Source organism: Podarcis erhardii (assembly GCF_964252035.2).
Source record: "Podarcis erhardii genome assembly, chromosome: 17".
Taxonomy (NCBI): domain Eukaryota; kingdom Metazoa; phylum Chordata; class Lepidosauria; order Squamata; family Lacertidae; genus Podarcis; species Podarcis erhardii.
This window is the reverse complement of record NC_138515.1, coordinates 298,487-313,206: the sequence shown is the minus strand read 5'-3', so window position 1 is coordinate 313,206 and position 14,720 is coordinate 298,487. Positions and strand designations below refer to the sequence as shown.

The following is a 14,720-nucleotide window of genomic DNA, read 5'->3' as shown; positions in this document are numbered from 1 at the left end:
CCAAAAAAAGTTCGAAAACCGGGACACTCACTTCTGGGTTTGAAGCATTCGGGTTCCAAGTAGTTTGTATACTAAGCTGTTTGAAAACCGAGGTACCACTGTATATCATGTATATCATTTCTACCCCGGTGGGGAGTTTCCCTTTGACAAAATATAGGATCATGGCAATGAAAATAATGAATAGAGTTGAAGCGATAACACAACCCTGTTTAACTTCTGATCCCGCTGTGAATGGTTCACTTTGAAAGCCATTGCTATCTGCAGTTGTTGCTGTCATATTATCATGAAGGTGCCAAATGATGTTCACAAATTTATCTGGGCAGCCAATTTTCACAAGGACAGTCCATAGGGTATTGCAATTTACAGTGTTGAAGGCTTTAGTCAGGTCAATAAATGCCATATACAGGGGTTGTTTTGCTCTCTGCATTTTTCTTGAAGCTGTCAAGAGGTAAAAATCTTGACCACTGTTCCCCTAGAAGGCCAAAAACCATTTTGGGATTCAGGAAGGGTCACCTCGGATATTGTTAAGAGACAGTTTGCTAAGATCCTTGCAAGAATTTTGCCAGCCGCAGCTAATAAAGAGATGCCTCAATAGTTTCTGCAATCCGTTCTGTCACCTTTTTCATGATCATGATAATTTTGGCATCCCTAAAGTCTGCTGGGATCTCCTCAATCTCCCATATGTTCTCAATGAGCTTGTGAAGTTGTTGTGTAAGTTCAATTCCACCCACTTTGAAGACTTCAACAGGTATCCCATCAGGTTCGCTGGCTTTGTTGTTTTTCATTTGGTTAATAGCTGTACACAACTCTCCAAGATTTGGAGACACTGCAAGCTCATCTCTAATTTGTGTGAGATGCGGGATGTGTGAGACGATCTCAGCAGCTACTGGGGAGTTGTGCTTAAGGAGATGCTGGTAATGTTTCTTCCAGCGCAATGCAATAGCTTTTTTATCTTTTAGAAGTGTGGTACCATCTGTTGAGCGTAGGGGGCATATGCCATGATTTATTGGCCCATAGATGGTTCTTGTGGCTTTAAAGAAACTCTGTGCATCCTGAGTGCCAGCTAAGTGCTGGTCTCTTGAGCTTTTTTTATCCACCAGGTGTTCTTTTGTTCTTTGGTTCTTCTTTGAACCTCAGCCTTGGTGTTGGCATAGGTTTTTTTCTTAGTGGTGCAGTTATTATTTTATTTTAATCTTTTGTTGGAAGCCACACAGAGTGGCTGGGGAAACCTAGCCAGATGGGCGGTGTATAAATAAATTATTATTATTATTATTATTATTATTATTATTATTATTATTATTATTATTTCAATCTTTGTGATATCTGAAAGGCCTTCCTTTTCTTGTCAATGATGCATTCAATCTCACTGTCTTTCTCATAAAACTAGTCCTGGTGTTTCTTGGTTTGGTATCCAATAGTTTGTTCACAGGCTGTAATAATGGATGTTTTTAGCTTGGTCCAGTGTTCCTTGATGTTATCAGGGAACTTAAGAGTCATTTGGTAGCAGTCCCCGCTTAATAGGATATTGAGTGTTCATTTTGTGTCTTGAAGCCTGTGTTGAGGTATAATCTTGATAGCCATCGTGGAGCGTATTAATTGGTGATCTGTCCAGCAGTCATTGTCACTTGTAAGGAGTACATCACAGCTATCTTCTGCTCGGACATAGTCTAAGAGGTGCCAGTGGTTTGACTGAGGATGCCTCCATGATGTTTTAAATTTTTTTGTTGAAAGTGTGTGTTGGTAATAACAAAGTTGTGCGCTGCACATATAGTAAAAAGTAAGATTCTGTTCTGGTTGCTGTTGCCAGTTCCTTCTTTCCCAATAGTTGCAGGTCACAATCGAAATCTCATTCAACTCTTGCATTAAAATCACCCAGGAGGGTAATTTTATCCTCAGATGTCTCTGATAGGATGGTATCCAACTGAGAGTAAAAAAATTCTTTAATGTCTTCATCGGCATCTAGTGTTGGTGCATAGGTGCTTAGAATAGTAGCCTGTTGGTTTTTTGTATTGCTACAAGTACCTATCAAGATGGTAAGAATTTTATTATAGTCAGCCAAAAATGATTTTATGTGTTCAGTGTTCAATGTTAGTAGTACAAGCCACCCAGTGACTGATAATCCCTCCTCATTTGTTTCAGAAAGTTGGAAGTAGGACTCTTTTATACTTGCTCCTGATGAAATTTGCTTTAACATTAGTTCCTCCACTTGTTTAGCCTGGATTAGTCCTTGAGTTACTTGAGTTACTTGTGCTCAATGCAAGAGATGACTCAGGAGTTGAGCTGGCTGGGCCCAAAACCTCTTTCTGATCGTTCTGCTCTTCACCATAGCTGCTGAGAGGCCCTATAAGGTCAATAATAGTATCTGGCTCCTGTTTCTTAGCCGCCGCCTCATTTTCCTTATTCATGTAAAATTGAGTAATTTTTGTTTGTGCTTTCTTTAGAGTAGCTGTCTTTGGAGGAGGGCCCAAATTGCCATTGGGGAGAAACTAGAAATTTTATAACCACTCCAGCATTGTAAGCAGGCAAAGGACAGGAACCTTCATGTGGGAAATTTTGGAACAAGATGGAGACAGGGTAAAACTGCAGAGCTTTGAAAAATTAAAAAACAAAGTGCGAGATTGGCTTCACTACTACCAAATAATGGAGGCATATAACTTGGATAAAAAAGTTGGCTTCCAGGTGGAAAAATCAAAATTGGAAACAGAATTGTTAAATCCCAAAATTAAGAATTTGTAAAGAATGTATAACTTGATGTTGAAATGGAACACTCAGGATGAAACGGTGAAATCTGCTATGATTAAATGGGCACAAGATGTTGGACATAACATTATGATGGCTGACTGGGAACAGTTATGGACCACAGGTATGAAATTTACGGCATGTAATGCCCTAAGAGAGAATTTAATGAAAATGATTTACAGGTGGTACATTCTATATTCTATATCTATATTTCTATATCTATATCAAAGATTTACAGGTGGTACATGACACCAGTCAAGATTGCGAAAATTTACCATTTGCCCGAAAATAAATGTTGGAAATGTAATGAGACTGAAGGTACATTCTTTCACCTTTGGTTGACATGCCCAAGGATTAAGACATTCTGGGAGATGATTTATAATGAAATGAAAAAGGTATTTAAATATACCTTTCTGAAGAAACCAGAGGCCTTTCTCCTGGGCATGGTCGGCTAATTGGTACCAAAGAAGGACAGAACTTTCTTTATGTATGCAACAGCAGCAGCAAGAATACTCATCGCAAAGTATTGGAAGACACAAGATTTACCCACCCGGGAAGCATGGCAGATGAAGTTGATGGACTACATGGAATTGGCGGAAATGACTGGCAGAATCCAAGACCAGGGAGAAGAGTTGGTGGAAGAAGATTGGAAAAAAATTAAAGATTATTTACAGAAATATTGTAAAATTAATGAGCTTTAGAAAAATGGTGGAATGAAGTTATATGGTGTCAGGGCTGCCTCTAGGTCCCAGCTCACAGAGAACCAACGCCAGGCTGATATTATGTACAAAAGTCTTTATTGTAGTTTCCATTTTAAAGCCAGAGCGTGCAACCCTACGTCTAGACTCTAGATCGGCGAAGTCCTATCTGAATCACTTCCCCTTCCGCACCAGTTTAAGATCCTAGCCCTGCTCCACCTTCTGCGCTGCTCTCTCCTCCTCTGGGTCCTCCTGCCCTCTGGGGCATTGCCCTTCCTGGACTCTTCCGACGCTGAGTCGCTTAGCTCCTCCCCTTGCCTCCGGCGTGCTTTAGGACCCGGTTCCCAATCCTCACTCTCTGCTGTCCCGCGCTCCTGTACATTTGAACTTGCTTCTCGCGCCAACCCAGTGACCTTTCTCCTAACCGTTACACTGCTTCTATCACTGCTTCCCTCTTCCGTGACACTGGCCGGATCTGACCTCCCCTCCGTTGTACGACTCTCCGAGGAAGGCGTGGTCAGCTCTGCCTCGTCTTCTCTCCCTGGTGGGGGAAGTACTGGTCCCGATGCCTGGGACCCTTCCCCCCCACTCTGCTCTGGTGGGGAAGCTGGTCCTGATCTCCAACTACTACTCTGGGAGTCCCTGCTCCCCCCTTGCTCCTGGGGCGTTCCCCTTGGGACCCCCCTACCCCTGGCCACTGGCGCTCCCTTCTGTGAATCTTCCGATTCGCTGGAGAGGCTTATGGAATCCCTCGGACCACTGTCTCCTCCTACACTGCCCTCTGATTCCTCGCCCTCACTCTCCATCTCCCATCTTCCCTGTGCCTCTGCTCCTGAGCCCCTGACATCCATCCCCCCTCGAAGCCCCCCCTTCCCCCTCCCCTTCTCCCGGAGTGGGTTCTGGGTGCTCCAATGTCGTGGGGGTGAGTGCGGGGTACAGTTCTTCCCCCGTGGCGTGTCGCCAGCCGGATAAGTCCGGGAAGTCCTCCATTGTCTCGTCATCGGCGATCTCCTCTGCTTCCATCTCTTGGGAGGTGTGCTCGAAACCTGGATCTACCCCCAACTCGCCCGTGACCCCCTCTTCCCCTGTCGCTTGGGGTGACACTGCGTGCCATGGTCCTCTCAGCAGATCTCTGCGCCAGCCCACCTCAGGCTGATCCTCCCACCAATAAGATCCTCCTGTGCCAAACCCTGAGAGGGACCCCTCTGGGGAGCTGGTCTCCGGTAACGCCTCTTCAGCTGAAGAGAAACCCTGGAACGTGCTGGTGGAGAGTGTGGGTGTGAAAAGATATTCGTCGAAATAATCTGCCGGCATGGGTCTGTGCGGGAAAAGTGCATGGAATTCGTCCTTGAGCCATTGCTCCTCCACTGCATAGTCCGGTACCCACCTGTTGGCGCTGGCTGGGGTGTCTTCCCTGGCGAGGAGATATTCAATCCCTTCCTCCCCCCATCTCGAGTCTAAAATCTCTGTGGCCTCGTTGATCGGGTCCGCCCTCGGCGGCCCCCCCGTGTGGGTGCGTCTCTGAGCGGGCTGGGGGCAGTCCCTGGTGCCTGGAACCTGTGAGGTGCCTTGTAGGGCGTGAGCACCGATCTATGAAAGACCGGATGCATTCTGGATCCCTCCGGGAGTGTCAGCCGGAAGGCCACTGGGTTGATCTGTGCCTCGACTTGGTAAGGGCCTAGCTGCTTGTGTCCGAGCTTCTTTTTAGCTAACGATCTGGCCGGCACTGCCTGGGCTGCTAACCAGACCCAGTCCCCCACCCAGATGTCCTCCCCAACTCTCCTGTGTTGGTCTGCCTGCATTTTGTAAGCGTGTTTAGCTAGCTCCAACTGCCTTCGGAGCTGTTCGTGGACCTCCTGTAACTCCGCTGCCAAGTTCTCAGCTCCCTGCGGTTCCCCCTCCCCCACTTTCTCTAAACCCGGGAAGGTCCTGGGATGCCGCCCATTGTTGGCGAAAAACGGTGTCACCCCCGTGGACACGTGTTTCGTGTTGTTGTAGGCAAACTCGGCCAGCGGTAGGTAGTCCACCCAGGTCGAGGGCTGCTGGTTCGCATAGCATCTCAGGTACTGCTGCATGATGGCGCTGACCCTCTCCGCTTTCCGTTGGTCTGCGGGTGTCTCGCCGACGATAGGTTGACCTTGACGTTCAGGATGCCCATCAGCTTCTGCCAGAAACTCGAGATGAACTGGCGCCCCCGGTCGGACAGGATAGACCGTGGTAGGCCGTGCACCTTGAACACGTGGTCTATGAACATCTTGGCTGTCTGTTCCGCTGTGGCCACTTTCGCGCAAGGAATGAAGTGGGCCATCTTGGTGAACAAGTCTACTACCACGAGTACCGCTGTCTTGCCTCGCGAGCTGGGCAGATCTGTGACAAAGTCCAGGGCCACTTTCTCCCACGGCTCGAGGGGCATCTGTAGCGGTTCCAGCAATCCCGCCGGCGGCTTGTGTACTGGTTTGGCCCTTTGGCATGTGTCGCACCTCGTGACGTAATCCGCGACTTCCCCCCTCATCTTGGGCCACCAAAAGTCTCTGGCTACTAGTTCCACCGTCTTCTCTTTGCCGAAGTGCCCAGCGCTGGATGCGTCGTGTAACTGCTGCAGTACCTTCGCGCGGAGGTCGTCTCCCGGCACGTAGAGGGTGTTATTCTAAAGCAGCAATGCTGCAGCAAGCAAAGGCTCTAACAGCTCAGACAGCTGCTAGTGGCTGTAAGGCCAGACAGGATGTGTGTGACTGCTGCCATGGAAACAAAGGGGCAGTCCATCCTTATTGAGCACAGGATATGAGCTCAGTGTGTGTCATATGACCTGTACAGGATGTACATGGGTGGAGTTTGGAGTTTTCTCTGTTTTGTTGAAGAGAGCAGACATCTTTTACTGTATGACTGCTATAGACAGGAATAAAGCATGTAGTTACATTTCTGTCTGAGTCTCATTCCCCTCCCTGGGGATATGCAGGGAGGAGGAGAAGGAGGAGAAGCAGTTGGTGTGTTTTTCTCACAGCCTGAGGAAAATTGCCGGAACGGACCTCGTGTTGTTTTTCCTGCCGGGAGTCGCCGGAGGGAGGTCAAAGGAATTCAGCCGGTGCCTGGATAGATAGGCACATACCTCTGACCGAGCCTGAATTCCAACAGAGGGCCCCTTTGCGGATGAGCAGTCCGTCGTGTATCTGAAACTCGTCGTCCTTCGACTTGCCGCTTCGCACCTCCTCCATCTTGGATCGTGCAAAGGAGTCTGTCTGCAGCGCGCGACGTACTGCGTCCAGGTCCACCGTGGCTGAGGCGCATGCCCACGCTTCCGGTGCAAAAATGTGCTTGGCTGCCGCCGGTGCCTCTGCCTCGAGATACTGCGGCTTCCTGGACAGCGCATCCGCCATGATGTTGCTGTCTCCTGGGATGTATTCTATCCTGAAGTCGAAATCTGCAAAGAACTCCGCCCAGCGGATGTGTCTCTGGTTTAGGAACCTTGCCGTGCGCCAGTACTCCAAGTTCTTATGGTCCGTGCGGACCTGCACTGTGTGTTTGTCTCCGATGAGGAAGTGCCGCCACGCCTTGAATGCTGCATGAACGGCCAGCAACTCTCTGTCCCAGATGGTGTAGTTCTGCTCCGACTTGCTGAGCTTCCTGGAGTAGAAAGCGCACGGCCTCCAGTCCCCTTGGTGGTCTCGCTGCAACAGGACCGCCCCCACGGCTCTGTCTGAGGCGTCCGTCTCAACCCTCATGGGTTTGCTGGGGTTCACATGTAGTAGTTGTTCTTCGGACGCGAAGAGACGCTTGAGCTTTTGAAAGGACTGCTCCGCCTGCTCCGTCCAGATGAACTTCTTCTTCTTGGAGCTGAGGGTGTCGGTGATGGCCGCCGTCTGCATAGCGAAACCCTTGATAAACTTGCGATAAAAGTTGGCAAAGCCGACAAACTTCTGGACCTCCTTCCATTGCGCGGGCTCTTCCAGTCCAGCACCGAGCGGACCTTGCGCTGTCCATGGCGAGTCCCTTGTCGGACAGCTTGTAGCCCAGGAAATCCACCTCCGTCACGTCGAACTGGCACTTCTCTAGCTTGGCATAAAGCCTGTGCTCTCTCAGCCTCTGCAGGACTTCCTTGACATCTCTCTCGTGGGCCTCCTGCGACTCCGAGAAGATCAGGATGTCGTCCAGGAAGCAGACGCACTTCTTCTAGAGGAGACCCGCTAAGACGTGATGCATGAAGGCTTGCAAACAGTGGGAGCCATTTTGTAATCCAAAAGGCATAACTCTATATTCATAGGTGCCTAGCGGCGTAAACATGGCCGTCTTCCACTCGTCGCCCTCCCGCACGCGTATGAGATTGTACGCTCCGCGTAGATCCAACTTGGTAAAGATGCGACCGTTCCTCACCGTCGCCAGGAGGTCATCGATCTTGGGCATGGGGAAGGCTGTGGGCTTGGTTTTCGAATTCAAAATTCTGAAATCAACTACAAGCCTCTTTTGGGGCGTGTCTTTTTTCTTCACAAAAAACACGGGGCTGCCCCCCACTGCTTTGGACTCCCGGATGAATCCCCGCTTCAAGTTGAGGTCTATGAACTCCCTGAGTTCCTGCAGTTCATCTTCAGACATGGAATACAGTTTTCCCGTCGGCAGCGTCGCCCCCGGCAGGAGGTCAATCTTGCAGTTGTATGGTCTGTGGGGGGGTAGCTTGTCCGCCTCCTTCTCGCAAAAAACCTCCAAAAAGTCTCTGTACTTGTCGGGTACCGCTTGCAGCATGCCCAAGTGTAACTGTGGCCCATCTTCCGGCCCCTCATCTTCCTGGGTGGGCAGTATGCAGTTTGCTACGCAGTAGGAGGAGCTGAAAGTCAATTGGCGCTGGTACCATGCTAATGCCGGACTGTGCCGGTCCAGCCAACTCATGCCCAACACTATGGGTGTGTCTGACAGGTGTGTAACATTGAAGCTGATGACTTCGCGGTGGTTTCCAATTCGCATCACCATTGGCGGCGTTTGCTGTAGCACTTGTCCCCCCAGTAGCTCTCTGCCGTCGACTGTCACTACTTTCAGGGGCATCGTGGCAGGCAGGAGCGCTATGCCATGTTGCTTGATGAAATCCACTCCTATAAAGTCTGCATTGCTGCCAGAGTCAATGGTAATGGGGATTTCCATGGTGAGCCCATTGGGAAGCTGGAGCGCTGCGGTGAGCTGCACCACTGGTTTGGGTGGGAGGGGGTCTGTGGGCTGTAAGATCCCTGGGGACTGCTTCACTGACTCGTCTGGCTGGGCCCCAGTGCCTATGATTCCAGCCAGACTCCGTCGTTTCCCTGCTGTGGTACATTTTGCTGAACTGCTTCTGTAATCGTCGCTGAGGCTGCAGTGTGCTTGTGCAGCCTCTGGGGACACTCTTTCGCCATGTGCTGAGCACTGTCGCAGATGTAACACTTCCTGTTCCCTCTAGGCTTCATTTTGACTGCTCCCGGCGTTAGGGCTCTGGCTGCTGACTGAGCCTTGGCACCACCTATCTCCATCGGCTCCTCTCCCCCTCCCAGCGGAGGCGTGGATTGAGCGCGCGTTGTGTCCCTGGGAAAGAAAGGAGGTGCTCTTGCTGGCGTGCGTCCCCAACTTCCTTCGTCTTTGCTCCAGGAACGTTGTTCCAGACGCACCCCAATCGTCAGCGCCCTCTGGACCACTTCTTGAGTGCTTTGGGGTCTCTCCCCCCTTGCGATTTCATCTTTCACAGCCCCATTCAGCCCCTCCCAAAAAAGGTCCCTGACGGCAGCTGAATTTTTCTCCCATCCCAGCGCGTTGACCAATGCAAAAAAGCGTGTGTGATATTGCCTCACAGTGGCCCTCCCTTGTTTTAATGCATGTATCTCTTTCCTGGCGAGATCTACATCTATCGCTGATAGAAAACAATCGTCCATCGCCTTAAGAAAGGCATCCGCATTTTGGAGGGCTGGGTCCTTATCTCGCCACAGATTACGCAGCCACGCTTTAGCGTCTCCGTGAAGATGCGTTAATATGAAGCCTACTTTCTCCCGCTCATCTCTAAAATCCTTCTCCAGCAATTCTAGCGCGTAAACCACGTCTGCTCTGAAGTTAGGATATGGCTGCAGATTCCCATCGAAATGAGACACGAGGCTGCCTCCTCTCTTTCCCAGCCCAATTCCCTATGGTCTGGTTCCCGGCGCCCCCTGTTTAGTCAACGTTTCCAACCTGATTTGCAGATCCTTGCTTCCTCTTCCCTCTTCCTAGATGCAAGAATTTCCGCGTTGAGTTGTGTCACTGCGTTTTGCAGGGCTGTTATGCGTTCTTCGGTAGTCATCTTGTCTTGCTTTCGTGAGCTTGCGAAGCACCAATCTTCGCCCCCCCGCTGCGTCCACTCACGCTGCGAGGTTTTTCTTGTGATAGGACTTACTGTCAGGGCTGCCTCTAGGTCCCAGCTCACAGAGAACCAACGCCAGGCTGATATTATGTACAAAAGTCTTTATTGAAGTATAGTTTCCATTTTAAAGCCAGAGCGTGCAACCCTACGTCTAGACTCTAGATCGGCGAAGTCCTATCTGAATCACTTCCCCTTCCGCACCAGTTTAAGATCCTAGCCCTGCTCCACCTTCTGCGCTGCTCTCTCCTCCTCTGGGTCCTCCTGCCCTCTGGGGCATTGCCCTTCCTGGACTCTTCCGACGCTGAGTCGCTTAGCTCCTCCCCTTGCCTCCGGCGTGCTTTAGGACCCGGTTCCCAATCCTCACTCTCTGCTGTCCCGCGCTCCTGTACATTTGAACTTGCTTCTCGCGCCAACCCAGTGACCTTTCTCCTAACCGTTACACTGCTTCTATCACTGCTTCCCTCTTCCGTGACACTGGCCGGATCTGACCTCCCCTCCGTTGTACGACTCTCCGAGGAAGGCGTGGTCAGCTCTGCCTCGTCTTCTCTCCCTGGTGGGGGAAGTACTGGTCCCGATGCCTGGGACCCTTCCCCCCCACTCTGCTCTGGTGGGGAAGCTGGTCCTGATCTCCAACTACTACTCTGGGAGTCCCTGCTCCCCCCTTGCTCCTGGGGCGTTCCCCTTGGGACCCCCCTACCCCTGGCCACTGGCGCTCCCTTCTGTGAATCTTCCGATTCGCTGGAGAGGCTTATGGAATCCCTCGGACCACTGTCTCCTCCTACACTGCCCTCTGATTCCTCGCCCTCACTCTCCATCTCCCATCTTCCCTGTGCCTCTGCTCCTGAGCCCCTGACATATGGCTTTGGCCGAAATGTTATAAGGAACTAGGTACAGATAGATTGTTAATGTATTAAAGGGAAAAAATTAGGTTAGGATTAATTACAGGACAGAAAATAGATGAAGATGGAAAGGAATTGCTGAAACAGTTAATTGAAGTGGAATACAAAAAGGGAGGCGTGAGGAAGTCAATGAAACAAGTGAATGAAAGTTAAGATTGAAAATATTGGAAGTGTTTTTAATTGTTTTTGTTTTGTTTTGTTAATTCAATGTTTCATGTAGTGTTTTTGTTTTTGTTTTTGTATTTTATTATATTGTCATGTTTAATTCTTTTTTTTCTTTTTGTAATCTTTAAACTCTTAAAAATATATATATATATATTTTAAAAAAGGACAGGAACCTTCATGATGTGGCTCTCTACACAATGAACTTGCTTGGCCTTCCTTCGTTCTGAGAATCGAATAAATCAGGAAATATCAGCTCTTCTGCATACAGACTGTCCAGGCTATTAGAGACTGACTTATTGCTGTTGCATCAAAGAAAGAACCCATTCATTCTTTGAGGTCACTTATATTTTGCCATGTGCATCTTTTAACTCAGAGCACTCTTACTACAAGGTGATTCTGGGAAGTTCCCTGCTGCAAATGTGTCCTAAGGCCATAGGGCATTGCAGACTTTCCTCCCTGAGGGCTAAGCTATGGGGAGTAATTATTGGATTACAACTCCCACACTCCGTAACCTTTTACAATGCTTGCAGACAGCAATGGGAGTTGTAGTCTAACAACAGCTAAAGGGCCATAGATTCATCTGCTGCAGTGGAGAGGGAGGCCCACCAGAGGTGAAGGACACCCACCCCCACATCCTTCATTGTGGTTGTGGAAACTTCTGTAGGACTTCTTCCTCTGTCATCCATGGGGAAGAGGTGTGTTGGGAGATGTTCCCCGCAACATGCCCCAAACATACAAAATACATCAGTCCTAGAGCAGAAGTTTCCATATCCATCTGTCCTTATCTGTTGGCACTTTGCTGGGTGGGATGAAAAGCATGTTCAGAGTGCGATGAGAGAGGCTTTGTACCTGTAGGATCCAAGGGTGGGAATATATGTAAGCCTGAAAGTTGGCGTACCCAAGTCCTGCCCTGGCTGATGCAGGCCTGTTTATGCCACCGATTCCTCTTTCTGCCCACCATAGGATTGTTCTACCAACATTTAACATGCATTATTTTTGAAATGTAAATAGCAGCAGCTGAACCTGATTTCACCTAGAAAGTGTAATTTGACAAAGCTTTACCTATTCTAGAGGAGCATATTTCATCTACTTCTGTCAAAAGGGAAAAGTTGTTATAGACATTTTTAAATTTCCAAATAATGGAGGTGGGGAAATGAAGTGAACCTGAAAACTGTAAAGGCCACCCTAGCAGGAAAACCACTTTAGCTATCATTCTGATATTTGGAAGGATACATGGCCTCAGAAAGGGTGAGCCCTTACCCTCAGATTCAATTCTGCCACAAAACAAAAAGTTATAGAGGTTCCCTTAAGAAAAAAAATACAATAAACTTTAAGGGTGTCCTGTGCAGAAGTCTCTGAATCTATTAGCTTGTAATTTGCAATGGAGGCTTATTCTGCCTGCAAATTTCATCCACTACTATCAAGGGGGGAAAGTTATAGTTATGTTAAAATGTCACAGTAGTGAATGGAGTGAACCAGGCAGTGTACAAGTGTCTTGGATGGAGGTGGGCTGCTTTCTAAAGGGCTGATTCAGGGTCTGAACTGAATCTTGTGGTTGGTTCACACAGCTCACATTGAATCATTGCATTATTGCTGATGGTTTCAAAGTGTCCCTATAAGTCACATATAATTCTTCACAATTAATCACTCTTCGTTATGAGGACTTCTCAGAGTTTGTTTTGTGACTTTATGGGAAAGTGAACTACTGGCATGATTTTAATGATAGCATTGTGAATTTAACAGTTGCTCCTTTGCAATTCTTCAGTGCTATTTCTATATTTCAACCATTCCTTTTGTTTCACTGGAAGATTCAGACCTCTCGCATTGCATGGTCTTAATTTTGCTGAACAAAATGTGCTTGTAGATTCATAGCCAATCATAATATATGGTCTCTCCCCCTCCCCCCACCTGTCTAGTATCCTCCTCATCAGGCTTCCTTAGCAATTTTCCTTACCTTTTGGATAATCCCCTTATGTTTGTTTGGGATTTGTTTCAGATCTTTACTTAGGAGATATCCTCACAACTTGTTGGAGCTTGCTTTGGTGGTTGTGGTTGAGGAATGGTATTTGACCAGGGCATTTTACCTACACGGGTGTCCAGTGCTTAGTTGCATTGAGGCATGGTTGCTGCTTTGCTTGGGCAAGTTCGAAAGCATGTCAAAGTGCAAGTAGATAAATAGGCACCGCTCCGGCGGGAAGGTAAACAGCGTTTCCGTGCCAGAAGCGGCTTAGTCATGCTGACCCAGAAGCTGTACACCAGCTCCCTCAGCTAATAAAGCGAGCTGAGCACCGCAACCCCAGAGTCAGCCACGACTGGACCTATGGTCAGGGGTCCCTTTACCTTTATGTTGTTCTCTTAGGCCTAGTTTATTATTGTTTGCCTTCACCCTCAAAGGTACACTCCTCCATTGTTTCTTGAGACAGATGAATGCCAACTCAACTCTACTATGGGACCCAAGAAAGGACAGGGAAGGTCTAACACCATCCAACCTCCGGCAAAGCATCCTCCCCCCCTTCTTCCTTGGGACATGAGGGCTCTGTCTCATTTGAAGGTTAATTTTACTTTGATAAGTCGACCCAGAATTTGGCTGGATCAGGTTGGTGCAATCCTGGATCAGCCCAGGTTGGATCAGGAGTACCCAGAAGGGGCATTGTTCTGGCAGAAAGGGCATGGGGATGCATAGGCAACCTGTGTGTATCTCTTTCTCTCCTCCTCCTGCCCATGAGTTTAATTAGGGTATAAAAGCCTGCTTACATGGCATCATCTCCTTTAGGAATGGCTGAGAATACTGATGAATTTGGAAACAGTACCCAAAATTACGTCAGCTTATGTGTTCTTCCTCAACCTGGAACAGGAATTTGGTAGGCGAATATGATAGGTGTTCACTGTATTTTTATGATACAGTGCCCCCCCACATGTTCCTGATGTTTCCTTCCATTGAAATGAAAGGTGTAGCGTGATGTAATGGTTATTTAATGACATAATATGTTTGGAATTAGTGGGCAGTGAGACAATGTTCTTTGCAGAAGGCAAACTGCAGCAGACTAGAAACAGCACTATCCATGATGAATATGGGATGGACAAGAAAATGATGGCTTCTTACATCCCCAACTCCTGCTTACTGTATTCCAATATGGCAAATTTTAACAGCCAGCCCAAGTTTTAGTTTTGCACTTGGGAGGGAATGATTTGAGTTTGTTATAAAACCCAAACTTGCATTTTGCAATCATTTTAGGGTGATAAGGCAGAGATAGTTGTGGGTGGGATCTGCAGGATCCTGGGCAGGCTGAGGTAGTAGGACTAAACAGAGGATTGCCTGTCTTTTGTGGTGGGAAGATGCAGAATGTTGACTAATTTGAGGGGAGGGATCCGGTGAGCACCATTAGGCACCATTTACTAATGGGTGTTGCAGAGGCCAACTGCTAAGGACGTGAAATGTCTGGGCTAAATACAGAAGATAAGCAGTGTCAGTGTTTGTAAAAAGCAAAAAAAAAGAAGGAAAGGGTTCTGACCTCCCTTTGTCTCTTCAGCCTGGTCCTCGAACCCTTGTCTACATAAAAGAGTCCACGAGAATATCCTTGCAGAGTTTTATTCTTAAAAGTCTTTGTGCAAAACACGACTGAATAACTATACACACCAGCACTAACCAACCAACCCAAACACCAGCCTCCAAACTAACATTTCTCACTCTATATATACAACTTGGTGCAGGCCGCTGAGTCATGCTGACCCAGCTTTATTCGCATTAAAGAAACAGCGGCCATTTTAGCCGTGACACCCCTTCTGTTTCTTAAATACGAAAAACCCCAACAGAAACAATACATACATACATTTTATACATAAACCCAGTTTTGTCATCAATTCATTATGACATGT

The 14,720-nt window shown here is 48.2% G+C and overlaps 1 long non-coding RNA gene across 1 annotated transcript; it reads right to left on the bottom strand.

Annotated features, from left to right (window-relative positions):
- Positions 1-855: 855 nt before the first annotated feature.
- On the bottom strand, positions 856-14,720 carry LOC309332028. The gene is made up of 2 exons (XR_014152042.1): positions 11,018-14,720; positions 856-2,537 (listed from the first exon to the last, which is right to left on the bottom strand). It is a non-coding gene; the product is annotated as an uncharacterized lncRNA (long non-coding RNA).